The 17,309-nt window shown below is 37.9% G+C and overlaps 1 protein-coding gene across 4 annotated transcripts in view; it reads left to right on the forward strand.

Annotated features, from left to right (window-relative positions):
• CTNND2 (catenin delta 2) overlaps positions 1–17,309 on the forward strand; it is a 913,511-nt gene that overhangs the window by 127,782 nt on the left and 768,420 nt on the right. The window contains exon 1 of one of the 4 annotated variants that reach the window (XM_038583307.1): positions 15,540–15,560. The exons of the other annotated variants lie outside the window; for them this stretch is intronic. The gene's annotated coding sequence lies outside the window, so the exon portion shown is untranslated. Of the gene's footprint in view, positions 1–15,539; positions 15,561–17,309 lie in introns of those variants that run through there. 4 annotated transcript variants of the gene reach the window in all.

A 17,309-nucleotide genomic window follows, 5' to 3' on the forward strand; every position in this document is an offset into this window, starting at 1 on the left:
TCCAATTCCTGATTTAACAGAACTTTGCTGTTATCTGTTGGGCTTTGTGGGACATTTCATTTAAACAAAGGCTTTAGAGGCCAAAAGATCAGAAAACTATATCTGTTCTTCTGAAATTAAAAGGAATTTACCACTTTTTAAAAGAAAAGGAGTATGGTGTGTTTAATCTATATTTTACTCTTTAAGGCAAATTTCTTTGCCATATAGTTTTATATACCTCTTTGAGAATTTTATGTAAGTTTGAGACTTCTTAGTAAGATTTACAAAGGCATAGGAATGCAACTTTTCAGAGACAATTTAAAATATTCAAGGTTTATTGTAAGCCCTTGAACCCCAAGTTAAGAACTCTTATCTAAATTTTATGTTGTTGTTGTTATTATTAATTCTACCACAAGAAAACTGAGACAGAAAGCTCTACCACTTGAATTTATATTCTTCACCAAAATGAATTCAATAGACATATAATCTTAACTCTAAAAACTACTGTAGAAATAATTAGGAGAATGTAAGTATTTATAGACATATAATTTTAAGTCTAAAAACTACTGTAGAAATAATTAGGGGAATGTAAGTATTTATAGAATATTGGAAAATTAAAGGCAGACATCAAAGAGTCAAAGATTGAATAAAGATTAAAACTTCAAATTTCTAAACAGCAAAATCATTGTGAAATGAACTAGGATAGGAAAAAAATAAATACATAAATATGCTGGTTAGAAAGTTCATCTTTCTCCTATATATGGATTAATCTACAAGAAAACAACTGTCATGATGGTAGGAAAATGAGGAAAGACCATGAACGTGCAAATTATAAAATGAGAAATAACAATGATCAAAAAAATGTTCGTTTTCCCTGCTAATTAAAACATAATGTAGCTGTTTGTTCTTTAGATCAGCAGACTTAACCAAAAAACTTGGAACCCAGCATGGCATTCTGATATACCTACTGAGCCCAACCTGCAATCGAACAACCTGCCTAGAATGAAATTTTTCAGTATGTTTCAAAAGCCCTGAAATAGTACATGGCTTGAGGCAGTAATCTCATCTCAAAGAATTTAAGAAAGTAGATAAAAACAAAGATTTCTCTTTTGATAGTGGAAAATTGGAGACAAATACGCAATAAAGCAGATGGAGTAGGTAATGATAATACATCAGCTAATTAGATATGATTGAGTCATTACAGTGACACTGCTTAAAATGATTACTAATATAGAAGGGGGTCAGGACAAGATCCTGATTGAAGACTGTATATTACAAAGTAACTACAGAATTTTGTATGTAGTTGTAAACAGTATCATATATATCAACATATTAATATATTAATATTGGTTTTCTTTAAATGGTGTAATTTTCAGTATTTTAACTCTGCTCCTTTTAAAATTACCTTGTTTATTTGTATTTTCTCTTTTCTGTTGTCCTGCACTAATGGGAGCATATTTAAAGTTTAATTTTAAATTTAATTTGAGATCTAAAATATAATGCTGAAGATGTGGAGGTATGAAAAATGTAGTTACTTCCAAGATGATCAGAAGTTCAGACCCGGGCAGCCTGGGTGGCTCAGCAGTTTAGCGCTGCCTTCAGCCCAGAGCCTGATCCTGGAGGCCCAGGATCGAGTCCCACGTTGGGCTCCCTGCATGGAGCCTGCTTCTCCCTCTGCCTGTGTCTCTGCCTCTCTCTCTCTCTCTCTCTCTCTGTGTGTCTCTCATCAATAAATAAATAAAATCTTTTTTTAAAAAAAGTTGACTCTTTTCCTTTTTATATTGTAATGCTTTTATTTATTTATTTTTTTTGTAATGCTTTTAATTACATATATAGGTGAAATACATATACTCATATATTTTTTCATATATGTGATTCCATATAATTACATATGTATTATTTTGATATATAGTGATTTTATGAATATATTAGTATGGATATTTGAAAAGAATCCAGCTCATAGACATTTCATGAAAGAACAGGTTCTTGTTTTGTTTTATGAGGAGAGAGCTGGGTCTCCCATTACCCAAGAGGAGGAATATGACTTTTTCAGGAAACAAATGAAACTAGTCGCTTCTCTGCTCCTTTTTGAGTACTTGCCATGTTCTTTCTCTCTTATTCTTTCTCTCTCTTTCTGTCCCCGCCGCCCCATCTTTCTCTGTATCTCTCTGCCTTTCTGATCTACACGATGGGAAATTCAAGCACTCAGTACTCTCAATCTGTACAATCTTAGAGCTGTGGTCATTGGAGAAAGGTTGGGTAACCCCCTGGGCACCACATCCATAATCTCGGGTCAGGCTGTGTCTGGCAGCATGGGTCAGATGCCTGTGGCCAGATGGTTGACTCTAGGGAAGGGATGCAGCATGAAATGGGAAGAGCGTGTCAACCCCCTCCTCTCCGCTATGGATCACAGCATACACAGGAGTAGTTCCTTGATTATTGGGAAAAAATCAACCAAATTAAAAATGGGTATCCACCATAATGAGCGATCTTATTATTATTTATTTACGTTTTTGGGGAACACCTGACAAACTAGATCTGAATCTTCACTAGGATTTCAAGATCTTTATATGTTCTAATGATGTTTTATTTCTCATAGTATCAGTTCAGTACTGAGCATTCAGATTAAGATTAGAATAATAAATTGCAATCAGATTCCACAAATACTAGTTCTGTGTTTTGAAAAATATGGAGACCAGGCTTCAGTACCTCTGTGTCCCCCTGAGTCTGGATGCTAGTGAGAATCTCCGAAGCTCCAGGCAGCCTGTTTCTTCCTGCCTAACAAAAGACTGTAGCTTCTCCACTCCAAAGACTTCGCCAACTCTGAAAGGCGAAGGTGTTCTGAACAATTTAACCTGTGGTGGTAGTTTACTTGAACAGTTCTTGCAGTCTGATTACATTCTGTAACATTTTAGCTATTTAGAATTTCATAATTTTCCCCAGAGTTCTAGCAGAATATCATCCTAAAAATATACAGAAAGTTATTAAACCTGGAATTAGACTGCCAACATATTTTCAAATCGAATGTTTAATTTCATAATTGGGAAATGATACATCTGCCTCTGATGAAAATCAGTGGGGTTGGAAAACAAATTATGTGTCGACAGTGTTGGTACAGAGAAATGATACATATTTATGAGTGGCCAAATCATCTTATTACTGGAATTTGAAAATATAATTATCAGTCATTTATGAGGTAATGATTTCAACTGAATGCCTTATCCTGGGGCATGTATTTTACTTGTGTGTGAATTGACACATATATACCATTCATGTGCAGTATATCTAGGTACCATCTCATTTAATATTTAAATTTTTATTAATAGAATTCAGATTCTAGGGAATTAAGTATCTAGTTCAGTGTTACAGCAAATAGTATATGAAGTGATTAGCACAATTTCCATTTTAAGTTTTAGAAGAATGCTCTGCCTCACAGTATTTTAATATTTATGTGTATCATTCACTTTAAGTACATTGTGTGATTAGTTCAAAGACCATATTAAACTGAGATCCTTCAAGGATTTAGTTTTGCAATCGTAAATTTGAAAGGACTGCCTTCTGTTGATATGTTGTTACTGTGGTTCATTGCAAATATAAGTGTGTTATCCATGTCATTTTGTTTCAGTTTTATTGAGAGCAGATGACATCAGCCTGCAGAAAGATAATCTGTAGGCATCACCACTGCCCCTACAAAGTTGCTGTGAAGGCAGTCTCACTGCAGTTTCTGTGTCTGAGTTTTTAAAGGGAGGTGCAGGGCAGATGATTCCTTCAGTGGCCCAAGCTTGGATCCCTGAAGGAATTCCAGAATTTATAAATCTGATTTTTTGGTATATTGCTTAGAATTGTACATTTTTACCAAGGTCCCCTGTGACTCTGCTGCATATGGACATTCGAAACCTACTGACTTTATTCAGAGGGGAAATGCATTCATTATATAATATATGAAAGTGAAAGCATAGAAAATGCTCTTTCTTCCCCTTTAAGAGAAATTGACTTTATTATATTAACTGAGTGAGCGCTTTCCTGCAGAAGCACAAACCTGGACAGAGAAAGGACCAAGGCAGGATCCCAAAGAGAAGGGAATCAGGGCCTTTAGGGATAGTCTGTTTCTCTTGGGAGCATCTCAGTGATTCATCTCTGGCACTGGTTTGTCCTCAGAAATGATTGCAGATAGTTTTTGTCAATCAACTGGAGAGAGCGTGTGTTTGCAAGCTGCAGGGTGGTGCATGGTGCCGAGAACTCTAAATGCCTCATCAAGCAACCAGGATTTTGGACCTGGCTTAGTCATGCATTGCTTATATGAACTTTGGAAAGTCTTAGGACCCCAGATCCTTGGCTCTTTACTAACATTCTGATTGAAGGGGGCTCTTTGGGTTCTGGGTGGCCCTTACTGCCCATAAGTTAGTATAGTACATGCATAATATAGTATAGTTGTTGTCCGAAGGACAGTGGATTAATTGAGAGACCACAGAAATCCTAGTTCATTTAGTTTTGTGGAGCTTTATGCAAGAACTCTGTCATGCTTCATACTGTAATTAGGAAAAAAATTGGTGCGACAGATCATGTCATCCTCCATTTTTGGTTATTAGTAGAAATGAAGGAACCTGTCATCTCCACATAGAATTTTTTGTATTTTAGTTAAGAATTTAGTGAAACATTATTGTAATGTTCTTTTAATTGACCAATAAAACTATGGGTTTTTATGCATAGTATCTGTATTTGTTGCATACTTTTTCTCTTTTCTTAATTAGACAAATGTAATCCAAAGAATGCACAATGAAGTAGATGGGGGTATAGCCACAAAGACTGTGTCAATAGAACAGAGTATGGTTTATCGGATGTTTGCCAAGTATGCTTGCTTCACTCTGCCTTTGTCACGCCTACTGAGTGATCATCAGTGCCTGGTCAGTGGAGGACTCGTGCAGACTCAGGGAGAATTGTACTTTATGGCAGGCTGCCTTGATTTGCATCCTCTAGGAATCCATTTTCAGTATTACGTAAAGAGAGGCTAAAAACGTCTTGGAGGTTTACCAAAGACAGTAAGATAAAAACAGGCATTCATCTGACTCACTCTGCAGTGGGGACATAATTCTTATTTGTAGCTCACTTCTAAATCATCTCTTGAGTGTAGATAGACTCAGTAGTCTTTTGTCTTAGAGGTGCTCAGGCACAAGCTCTGCGTTATTGGAAGTGGAATTGGAGAAATTCATTGGGTGTATGTGAACAGTGACCTAGACACAGCACACACACACACACACACACACACACACTCTCACACACCTGCAGTCTTACGGTATCATGGTTGAACAGACATTGTGTAGCCATTGGTTTTCCTGCCATCAAAGTAGTTTTTTTTTTTTTTTTCATCAAAGTAGTTTTGAAATATTCTGGTATCAGGGCTGCCATGCACAGCTGCACAGGATGTTCACTGTACAACTCTAGGGGATGCTGTTTATCTACGTCTGTCCTTCTCAGGTATGCTTATGATCTTGTTGCAGTGCTGATTCCATTCTGCTTCACATGATAGCTGGTGCTGCAGGAGTACTGACTACCTGAAGCACCCAGACAACAATGTGGCAATAACCGCCAGAGTTGTATGATGGGGCAGCTCTGGGGCTGAGCTAGGCTTGCAGTGAGACACTGCACTCCTGGTCACAGCTGCATGCTATAGAGATCGGTGAGTTTCTTGGTTCTTCTCACTGCTGGTGCATGTTACTGTGAACACTTCTGACTAACAAACACTGCCCTAAAATACAGGGTAGTTTTGAGATTTTATGTTACCATACTTTAAAAAGCAAGGAGAGGAGAAGTAGAATTTATAGTATATCAGTCCATGAGTGACAGGACTAAATAGCTTTCCTTTATGACTTTAGGTCTGAACTGAGGGTCAATTAAATGGCCCCCAGGCTTCCCAGTCTGATCATCCAGGGGCTCTGAGCCACTACTACCAGTATCAGCCTAACTTGTATTATCCATATGTAATGCTTTCCAGTACTTCTCCCTTTGAGATGTGCATTTGCTCAGCCAGCCAATGACATATTGAATACACAAGTATTTATAAATAATTTATTACTGGAAATGTGATTTAGTTATTCAAATAAGTGTCATGGAAAAATAAAAATCATTTATAAGTTAGGTTCTCATGGTAGGGGTGAAATAGTTAAAACGCCTGACATATATGTTGTGGAATTTCCCGAAATTGAATATTGTAGTGCTGGCTTCATGGTAGGTCTTTTTGAAAATCCAAGCCTTTGTTTCAGTCTTCTGTGATGACTCTAGTTATTAAGAAGTCATATAAAATCCACCAGGTATAATGGATCTATTCAGATATAGTGAATAGATAACACTTTACTATTTGAGCAATTGTTTTTAATTGAAATATTTAATAACTTACTATTAATAGATTATTCAGATCATAATCTGACCCTAGTTTCAACTCATTTTGAAAAAAACCCATGTCCTTCAAATGGGCTTCTTGGGGTCGATTCCTGGCATATCCCATCTTTCACCTTTTCTGCATCTCATGTGAACCCCCAATACACACAGATGACTGCAAGAGGCTTATAACTGGGCTCTGCCATAATCCTACACCTTTTTCCATAGCATAGAGTTTTCAAATGATTAGAATCTGACCTTGAGGGTCATTACCCAATACATAAGATCCTCTAATACATGGCCAGGTTCTTTATGATACTTGCAAAACACAAGCTCCTAATTGTGGACCCCAGCCCCTTTGTGGCCTGGACCTTCCTTTCTTTCTGGTCACATCTTCTAAGACTCTTTTCTTTGAGCCTTCATTCCACTTTTCTGATCACTTTGGCAGCTTGGAACTCTGCTGTATGGATGACTGCCCCAGAGCAGCATGCATGCTCCCCACGACTAGAGCTCCCTGCCCTCCACCCTCCCTCAGCCTGACTTCGGCCTTCCTGCAAGACTCAGCGTCGTGTTCCCCAGACATGCTCTTGACTTTGCCATCCTGCCGGGCCCTGTCAGGACATTTGTCTCACTGCAGCGGCCGTCTCTTTATTCAGTGGCCCCCACTTAGGGACCTTAGAACTCCAAGATCTCTTGACTTTGCTTCTCTGCATGCTATTATTCCCTGTGCTCAGTGCATACAGTAGGGACTTCATGAATACCTGCTGCATGAGTATATGGAAGGAAGGAAGGAAGGAAGGAAGGAAGGAAGGAAGGAAGGAAGGAAGGAAGGAAGGGAGGAAGAAAGAAAGGAGAGATGGAAAAAAGAAGGATGGGCAGACGGACAGACAGATGGATGCGCAGGCCCTACCTGAAGAGAGATTTGGTGACTCACTTCTCGAGGGTGGATCTTACAATATTCACAGTGACCAAAAGAATCTTGACAAGCTTCCAGTCTTAGTTTGTGCCAGTTAGATGATATTCCTTAGTTTTTATCAGGATATATTTTCCTCAGTATGAATAGAACTTTTATTCATTTGAGTTGGATCTGCAATATTGGCTACTAGATTGTAAGCATTTTATGTACAAACTGCTCTTCTTGTTGACTTCTTGACCCTCGGTGCCAGGACAGTGTCTGGCCCTGGGAAAATAAATTTGTCATAGCACAGTCGACCAATGGTATTGCTACAACCAGGGGAGGTAACTAGCTGACTGAATGAAATGTGTCAGATAGGATCATTGATTGCAAGTCAGAGAATGACTGATTTGCTGTGAGGAGAAAGAGGCATTTGTTGGAACTCTGTGAGATGCTCCTAAGAGGAAAGGGAACATCCAAAAGCCAGTGTTTAGGAACGTCTGGATCCAGTGACTTTGGAGTGTCCCCTGTGACTAAAATTCAACTGTTCTCTATCCTTGTTTCTACCCCAAGAGGAGCCCATTAGATTAGAGACATTCCCACAGTTGGCCAGAAAAGCATGTAGTATGTCAGGTTCCTAAGGCTGCTATAACAAATTGCCACAGAATTCATGGCTGAAAACAACACATAATTCTGGAGGTCAGGAGTCTAGAATGGTGGTGTGGATAGAGCCGCATTGCTTCTAGAGGCTCCCAGAGGATAATCCATTTCCTTGCTCTTTCTATGTCTAGAAGCTGCCCGTATCCCATGCCTTGTGGCTCCCTTCCATCCTCAAAGCCAACAGTCACACCATTCCATCTTTTTCTATTATCACATCTCTTCTTTGACTCTTACCTTCCTGCCTCCCTCTTCCACTAATAAGGATCCTTGTGATTACATTGGCCTCACCAAGGTAATGCAGGGTAGTCTGCCCAAATCAAGGGCAGCTAAGTAGCAACCTGACATCTGTCTGCATGGATCCCTTTTGTCTCATAACGTAACATACAGATTCTGGGGAACTGGTATGTGGTCCACTCTGGGGGCCGTTATTGGATGGGAACCCAGGGAATTTCACGCAGCCTGCGATGGATAACTCCCTCCAGGAAAGTCAAGGTTCTATTAACAGAAGCAGAAAGAAGGGCTAACAAAACAAAGACAACAGATTTTCCCTGCACATGTTGAAGATCATTGTGTTCGTTTATTTTTAGTACTGAAAAGTACATCCTAAAGTTGTTTCTCCTTGCAGTGAGGATGCTTGAAGTTAGGTAAGTGAATTTGCCATTATGAAATGTTTGAAATAGCATTCAGGTAAGTCATTGCCCTCTTCTTTATTACTCACTTTGGAAGCTTTTGTAATGCCAATTGGCCAAGTTTGGCAGACAATTAAAGCTGAGTCAGCATTTCTTCTGTTTCTTCTACAAAAAAACTTGCCCTAGCCATTAGACCTATAGATTGTTGGGACATTAATAAGCCAAATAACTTGTACAGAATGGCCACCATCCTACAATGAGATGGCCTAAAGGATTTGTAATCAGTTTACTTGTTTTCAGAGGATGGCATTGGTTTGGGTAATAGGGCTAAATGTAAAAGCTCTGGAAAGTGTATTTCTTTCATTTCTGTTGCCTCTTATGAGCCTTTACTAACAGCCAGTGGAAAGAACTACTTTCTGTACCCTAGGTTAAGAACAGTTGTCCAGGCATGATTCAGTTGATGAATTCTCTTCCTTTTGCAAGTTCAAGTGTGTGAATTCAGATTCACAGATAAGCAGGAGAAAACAGCACAGGACAATGTTTAGAGTTGACTGGCCCAACAGAAGATGTCCACCTTAATGGAGTTGCTCCCGGTCATTCTAAGATGGCTGAACTTGTAATTTCTGATACCCTACGTGAAACTCACAAGGTCATTGCAAAGTACATGAATAAAAGCAAGCAAAGGAGAAATATATTTGAACACTGTCATGTATCTCAAAGTATGGTGTCATTTGGAAATAGTCATGCACCTTTCTTTTGTCTTTAATTTGCTTTTTGAAATAATTCTTTTTTGGATCATTTCGTGTCTTGGATAAACAAGTGTTTCAAATTACATTTAGGAGGCTTGTATAGTGCCAGGTACTTCCTTTTGGTTCATTGTGCATGAGGGTAAGATTGGGAGCTCGCTCTAGACATTACAGTATGTATCTAATAGCCTAAACTTATGGTTTCATTCTCTGCTCTATTACAGTCCCAGGGTCTGACCTTGAAGATGTTACTTAATTCCTATATGCCTCATTACTCTCCCATTTATAAAATGTATCTGCAAAGAGTCCTTGTTCTCCCTTGGGCTGCTTCCTCAAAGGCTGCTCCTATGCTTCTCTGCTTTTTGCTGTGTGCCAAGAAGGAACATGTAGAATGGATGTCATTATTCCAGGGGGCTGTAGAATTGATCAAGTGAAATTGTGATTTCACCTAGCTATGCCAGCAAGTACAAGTATGCTTTTTTTTTTTTTTTTCATTTTTAAAGGTACAGTTTATCTTCCACATAATAAAATTAAACATAAAGAAGTCACATGTGCATACAGATAACACCATTTTTCCTATTATGAGATGACCAGTACTCTCTTTGTGACTCAGGCCCTCAATTTTTCAGTTTCTACATTTTTCTAACCATGGTAGAGTCCAGTTTTCCAAATTTGCCTATTATGTTAAATCCTGTGGTCAATTTAAAATTTAAATTGGAGGATTTCTTGGTGACCAGTATAAACTACACTCTTTTAAGGGGAGGGGGTTACAAAATTGTAAATGTTGAAGACCTTGATTTTAGATCCTATACATATTTAAATGGCAACTTGATTAGGTCTTATTGAGCCAAAGCAGCTTCTTGGATTCAGACGAGGCTCATCCTCTATTCTGAGGTTGTTTGTTCCTAAATCATTATATCATGACTCTTATAACTTGAATTTAATGATATATCTGTGCAGTATGATACAAATTTAAATATATAAAATTAAAATTCCATACTTTATTTTCAGTTTTCTCTAGTTACATACACAGTGATTAAAGCATGACTAGATATTATATAATCTTAAAAATAAAATTTGCAAGTTAATTTTTAATTAATGGTCTTCACCCTGTTTCGTTCAGTTCATTCAGTATATCAATGGATTTTAATCCTGTGTTCAAAGTTCAGAGAGATTTTTTTAAACAGGTAATTGAGAGACATTTTTTTCTCAATTGTGCAAATTAGATGTGTGGTACACAAAAATTAGATAATGATTTTCCAATAAGATGATGTGTAGATTTGTTATTCTAAATTGAAATTCAGTCACTTGTATAATTTAAATTTAGCATCGTGCTTAGAGTACTTACTGTTTCATAAAAGCAGTCTATCAGACTGCATTGCCTCATGCAGATGCCATGAACAGACAAAGTCACAAGGCAACAGAGGCGGAACCCATGCGAAACAAAGGTTCTTTCAAAACCCGGCATCGTTTTCTTTGGTGGAATTACCGACATCAACAAGTCTCAGTGGCCACTTGTTTCTTAATTAAGTTAATAAATGACTAATTGATCTGGTAAGTAAATTATTCCAAAGCTCATACAACGTAAAGACCAGCTAAATAACCACATACCAGACAGAATAGGTTAAGAATGATCAATTCATTTACTACTCATTCATTCATTCATGCATTTACTCATTCAACAAATAAGTATGGAGACACTGGCCAGTAAAACATTTAATCAAGAGATTGAGGCCAATCAGTAAAGAGAAATTACTTAAAATAGGGAATCTTTTTATTAAAAAAAAAAACACAACTATTTGTGGCTGTATTCATTTGGTTTCAATTTAATTGTACCAATGTTCACCAGCCTTATAGAACCTGGGTTATTGCTTTAAATATGGGTCTGCTCGTCAGAGTGCCAAAAAAAAAAAAATGTGTGGAGCCCTTCCCAACCCTACTGTCTCCTCCTTGCATCCTCCATGATTTCCCCTTTCCATTTCTTTAAAGTAAGGAAGGAATCTAAAACATTTGTGAAGCATTTTGAAGAAAAAAATCGCCTATGTGTTTATAGTTTTTCCCTAGCTCTTTATAATAATCTCATTCATAATTAATTCCATAGCTTTTTAAAATGGGTTACCATAAAGGAGTTTCACCAAAGCATTTATAAAGAAACAAAAACTTATTATTGATGTGATTATATTTGTGTAGTTTACATATGTTTAATTTAATAAAATAATTACAAGTCAATCTGGAATGAATGGATTTGGAGATAACATAGCTAGCCTCTGATGAGGGCAGGAGGGCCCCAGTCATAAGCTGGGCCTGGGAGTGGACAAGTGACCATAGATGCATGGGAGCCAGTCAGGTAGGGTTATAAATGGAGCCACTTAAAAAAGCTTCCAGAATGTTATTCTGTACATTACTCAGTGCTCTTACCACCATAAGAATAGTCATATCTGTTACCACACATGGTTATTACAATCTTCTTGACTGTATTCTCTATGCTGTACTTTTCATCTCTGTGATTTATTTATTTTGTAACCGGAAGTTTGTACCTCTTAATCCTCTTTATCTATTTCACTGATCCCTGCCCCCACCACCTCCCGTCTGGCGATCACCAGTTTGTTCTCTGTATTTGAGAGTCTGTTTTTTTTTGTTGTATCTTTTTTCTTTGTTTGTTCATTTGTTTTGTTTCTTAAATTTCACATATGAGTGAAATCATATGGCATTTGTGTTTCTATGACTGATTTATTTCGTTTAGCATTATGCCCTCTAGGTCCATCCATGTTGTTATAAATGGCAAGATCTCACTCTTTTTATTTTTAAAGATTTTATTCATTTTTCATGAGAGACACAGAGAGAGGCAGAGACACAGGCAGAGGGCAATGCAGGCTCCCTTCAGGGAGTGGGATTCGGGACTTGATCCTGGGACGCCAGGATTACGCCCTGAGCCAAAGGCAGACCGCTCAACCACTGAGCCACCCAGCCATCCCACATGATATATATTCTTAAACAGTGTTTAGATAATAGAGATTTTTATTAAATACCATGTTGATTTATCTTTAACTATTACTTTCTTAAGACCGTTGAACATTTGTATAAAAAAAGATTCGATCTCAGGTCTTTTTATTGTGCTTTTAATAATCCCTATAGATTGTAAAGGGTTTTTATGGTTTTGTTTTGTTTTTGAATATTTTACTTATTTATTCAGGGAGTGAGCAGGGGACGAGGTGCAGAGCAAGAGGGAGAGATAGGATCTCAAAGGCCATGCACTGAGCACAGAGCCCAATATGTGCCTCCCTCTCAGGATCCTGAGATCATGACCTGAGCTGAAACCAACAGTTGGATGCTTAACTGACTGAGGCACTCAGGCTCCCAACTAATGTTTTTACATTAGATAGATCTTTAAAGTCTATTTTTTTTAAAATTTTTTTTAAACTTTTATTCATTTATGATAGGCACACAGTGAGAGAGAGAGAGAGGCAGAGACACAGGCAGAGGGAGAAGCAGGCTCCATGCACCGGGAGCCTGACGTGGGATTCGATCCTGGATATCCAGGGCCGCGCCCTGGGCCAAAGGCAGGCGCCAAACCGCTGCGCCACCCAGGGATCCCACATTAGATAGATCTTTAAACCTTTTTCCCCCTTTTAGAAAAATAACATCCTTAATTAATTGAAGTTTTATCTTTTAGAGATCATGAAAATTCGTCAACAAAATAGAGACATAAAAAAGTAGATTATAATCCAGTTTACTTTTAGACCTCTCCCACAAGAAAGATAATAACAAACCAAAATATCAACACATAAAAAGTGCAAGCTTCCTACCTGATTCGCAGAAATTTTATTTTTCTTTTTGTAGGAGTTATGATTATTTTCTTTCAATTTATTTATATATTTGAACTCTTATAATTGACTAATTTTATAACTAAATATTAAAATGTTTTACTTCTCATTAAGGAACAACTTGTGTATTAGAGAGTGGTGCCTACTGATTGTGAGAGATGTAAATATTTAGAAAAAAGGAGAAAGAAGAAAGTGGGAGGTGGGAAGCCTTAATGTTAGAAACTTTTTATCAAACTTAGAATAATTTAATTGCGAAAGAAATTATTTTAAAAAATAAAGTAGAAAGATGGTACAAATGAACTTTAAAATGATAAATATTGTTTTTAGATTAGGAATATGATATTATAAACAGACCTATTTACTCATATCTGAGACTTAAAATATGTTATGATTGTATAGAATAACTGGAAACCGAGGAGTTTCTCTTCAAACAGCTTTGCTGAAAATTGCCTTTAAGGGAAGTATAACACTCACTTGACAAGTTATAGAGTGAAGATGACTTGTGTTTCTCTGTGGCTGGAATTAGCTTTTTGTTTGATGGACTCTATAGTTTAAAATGTCATTTTATGGACGGAGGAGTTGAAGAGATATTTTTTCAAGGAAGACATACAAATGGCCAACAGGTACATGAAAAGGTGCCAACATCACTAGTCATCAGGGAAGTGCAGTCAAAACCTCACATCTCTTAGAATGGCCATCATCAAAAAGACAAGACATAACAAGTATTGGCAAAGGTGTGGAGAAAAGGGAACTGCTGTGTACTGTTGGTGGGAGTGTAAATTGGTGCAGCCACTATGGAAAACATTATGGAAAAATTTCAAAATATTAAAAATAGAACTACTATATGACCCAGCAATTCCACTTCTGAGTATATATTGAAAGAAGATGAAAATAGGATCTTGAAGAGAGATCACTCCCACATTATTTGCAGCATAAGATATGGATACTAAGTAGCTAAGATATGGAAACAGCCTACGTGTCCATCAATGGACACTTGGATGAATGGATAGAGAAAATGTGGGGAGTATGTGTGTGTATGTAAAATATTATTCAACCATGAGAAAGAAGGCAATCCTGCCATTTGTGACAACATGGATAAACCTCGAAGGCATCATGTTAAGTGAAATAGGTCAAATACAATACAATATTATCACCTATATGTGGAATCGAAAAATGCTTAACTCACAGAAACTAGTACATGGAAAAGAAATTGGCAAAAAAGCAGAGTTAGGGATTGATAGTCACCTTTTCATAATATCCAGTCATTCATCTGTTTAAAATTATTTATTGATCACATGCCAAAATATTTGAACTCCCAACATGTATTTAATAAATATATATTCCAAAAAAATGAGAGATTCTTTGCTATGTAACCTTTACAAGTACAGTGAAACCTCTTTACACATAGGATTTAGATTTACTTTCTAAGCAAGGCTTTACCTTTTTCTTGATGTATGTGTTATAGTAAGCTAATTATATCACTTAAAATTTCAAACTTTCTCATGTATGCATAAAAATGTCAACATATTTTAGTAAGTATCAAAAATTATTATGGCTCCATTCAATTTTTGTTTTATGTATTTTTTCCTTTAAGACTTGTAGAGAGATTTATTTAAAATATTTCTAAGTCAGTGGTAGCAACTGAAGTTGTGTAGGTGTAGTTGAAACTGTTCTAGAATCAAATTTAAAACACTGATGGACAGTTTCCCTGCTTCGATGGATTAAACATGTTTTCTAAGGAGTGCAGATACTTCTTACAGTGCAAGATTTTGTTTTTGACTCTCCATTGATAGTTACTCTGGGGAAAAAATGTGTGGTAGAGGTCTAGTATCTTGCAAAATTGTCAAGTGGCAGATATGTATTTGGAATCAATATGAAGGGCAAATTGCCATAATTTGAATGGATACTTTGAAGTACTATGAAGTGAGAACATGTTGCCGGCCAGTGTGTGGCTGGCATTTGGGGACTTTCTGTTTAATAGATTGTGACAATCAGCGTTGGTAGTTCACAATAGTAAAATTGTTGTGGACTGGCTTTAGAGCATGATTTTTTTGGTACCAGATTTTTATCATGTCAATCTGTGATTAAGTAGGAGAACATGAAATGGAAAACTGTGTATTTGTTTAAAGTATTGTTAGGGAGAGTGTTTGAGGAGGCACACTGTTTTTCACTTGCTGGCTTAGACGCTGTTGTTCAGCATCTTGCAAAGACACAATGTCGGAGATGGTGGCGAATCTTTAGAGGCTATGTGAAGGGGGATGTCGGTGCCTGGGGCATTTGGCAGTGACAGTGTGTTCTGGGCAGTCACTGTGTGTGACCAGCTCTATATTGGGAGTGGTGCTAAGCATGCTTCTTTGAAGTTTCAGCCAGAAGAAGTCAGTCTACCACTGAGCCTCTTTATTATTGAATGTTTTAGAACTTTTCCTCTATTCAGGGAGAGCCAACGTTAAAGGTATTGTGCCTGTTTCAATTTCTCTTCAGTTTACTGTTACCGTGATGGATCTGTAATTATAGAACCTTGGACTTCATTTCTCTGGCCTAAGGAGAAATGTCCCTCCAGCTTAGCAGACCCATGAAATTGGCTGGTGAGACGTCCTTGTCATGTTTGAGGGAGCGAGGATGGGTTATTGATTTCAGAAGTGGGTCAGTTTTTTACTGAAGTTGTGCCCTGAAACTTTAGCTTTTTAAAAATCATAATCATTAATTTCACTCAGATACATTCCCGCTGTACAAGTAGACAAAGGTGGATTGGTAGAAATATGTATGGGTTGGCTACTTTAATATTATATGCTACCCACAGTCATTAATTTGAATATTTCTAATTTCATCATTCCACACATGTATTTCTTCTTCTCTGCAGTCTTTTAAAACAATTCTACAATATCGGTCCCTTCCTCCGCACTGTTAGCTTTGCAATGTGAACCTTCCTCAAGCAGCGCATTTATCATGATGAGCTATAATGATCATACATCTTCTGGGATTTTAAAAATCTTTTAATGTTTTTGGAATTGGGATGTTTTTTAATATGACTGTTGATCCCCTTTTTCTTTAAGCCATTTGGGATGGATTTTCTGTCACTTGCAAATGAAAGCCTTACTAAGTCCCAACAGCATAGCAGCTAGCTGCAATCCACCCACACCTCCACTGTTTCCAGGCTCGCCTCTGATGCTCCCTGAATGCCAGCCCCAGTGCTGTCTTCCCTGCCCCTGTCATCTCACTTTATAGATTTATTCTGATCCTTTCCTCTCTACCAGTAACCATCTGCCTTTCCAGTGTCATCCTGTCAAGCCACTTCTTCTCTCAGCTTTTCCCTCCATTCAGGTTTGGGCACCCTGATCATGGTTGCAGAATCCGTGAGATCCCAGCATTAACATCTTACATGTGGGGATCTGACCTTACCTCCAGGTGGCCTAAGTACCTGCCTTTGGCCAGGTTATAAGTGTGGCTGGAGCCCGGAGGGGCAACAAGATCGATAAATTGTTGACATAACGTTACATTTAATGTCATAATGTCATAATTGAAAATGCCTGAGATGATGCTTTAGGAGACAGGACCATGAGACACCAAGAGAAGACCCCGTCCTGTCCTCACTGACCTTGTTTTGCTACAACTTGGCTGCTTATATATATGTCCCATGCATGAGTGCTGCAGTTCCTTCTTACTCTATAGTCTCCACAGAAGCTTCCTTTTGACTTTCAGACACAGTTTATATCACTAAGAATAATACTCAGGTGGCCTTAAGTCTGTGGTGATAGTTAAGTTGGTCCCATCCTCCTCAGTGATTAATGGCTCACGCAACGGCACAAAGTAAATTTCCTGAGCCTCCATGCTATGTTCCACTCCCACCGTTCCCACTTCTCTGAACACACAGGTAGAAGTCAGCCCCTTGTGTTCCACATGTGAATGTCACTCTGATCCCATGTCTCTCCCCTCTGTCATCATATCTTCCACGACAGCAACAAGGGACCTCGTGTCTCTGATTCTGTGATTAACATCCCATGCCTCACCCCCAAACTATCAGGTAGAATTGGACATTTCTCTACCTCCTGGCTTTGCCTGTAGTTGCATATTCTGAATATGTCTCGATACTTCTTCCTTGCAGGGTGCTTTCCATAAATATTGCCAGATTCTGTTTGTAAGTTGTGAGTTGCAAGCATCGAGTCCCAGAGGCCTCAGATCCTGCTTGATTGATGGCTCTACC

The sequence above is a fragment of the Canis lupus genome, chromosome 34 (assembly GCF_011100685.1).
Source record: "Canis lupus familiaris isolate Mischka breed German Shepherd chromosome 34, alternate assembly UU_Cfam_GSD_1.0, whole genome shotgun sequence".
NCBI classification, from domain to species: domain Eukaryota; kingdom Metazoa; phylum Chordata; class Mammalia; order Carnivora; family Canidae; genus Canis; species Canis lupus.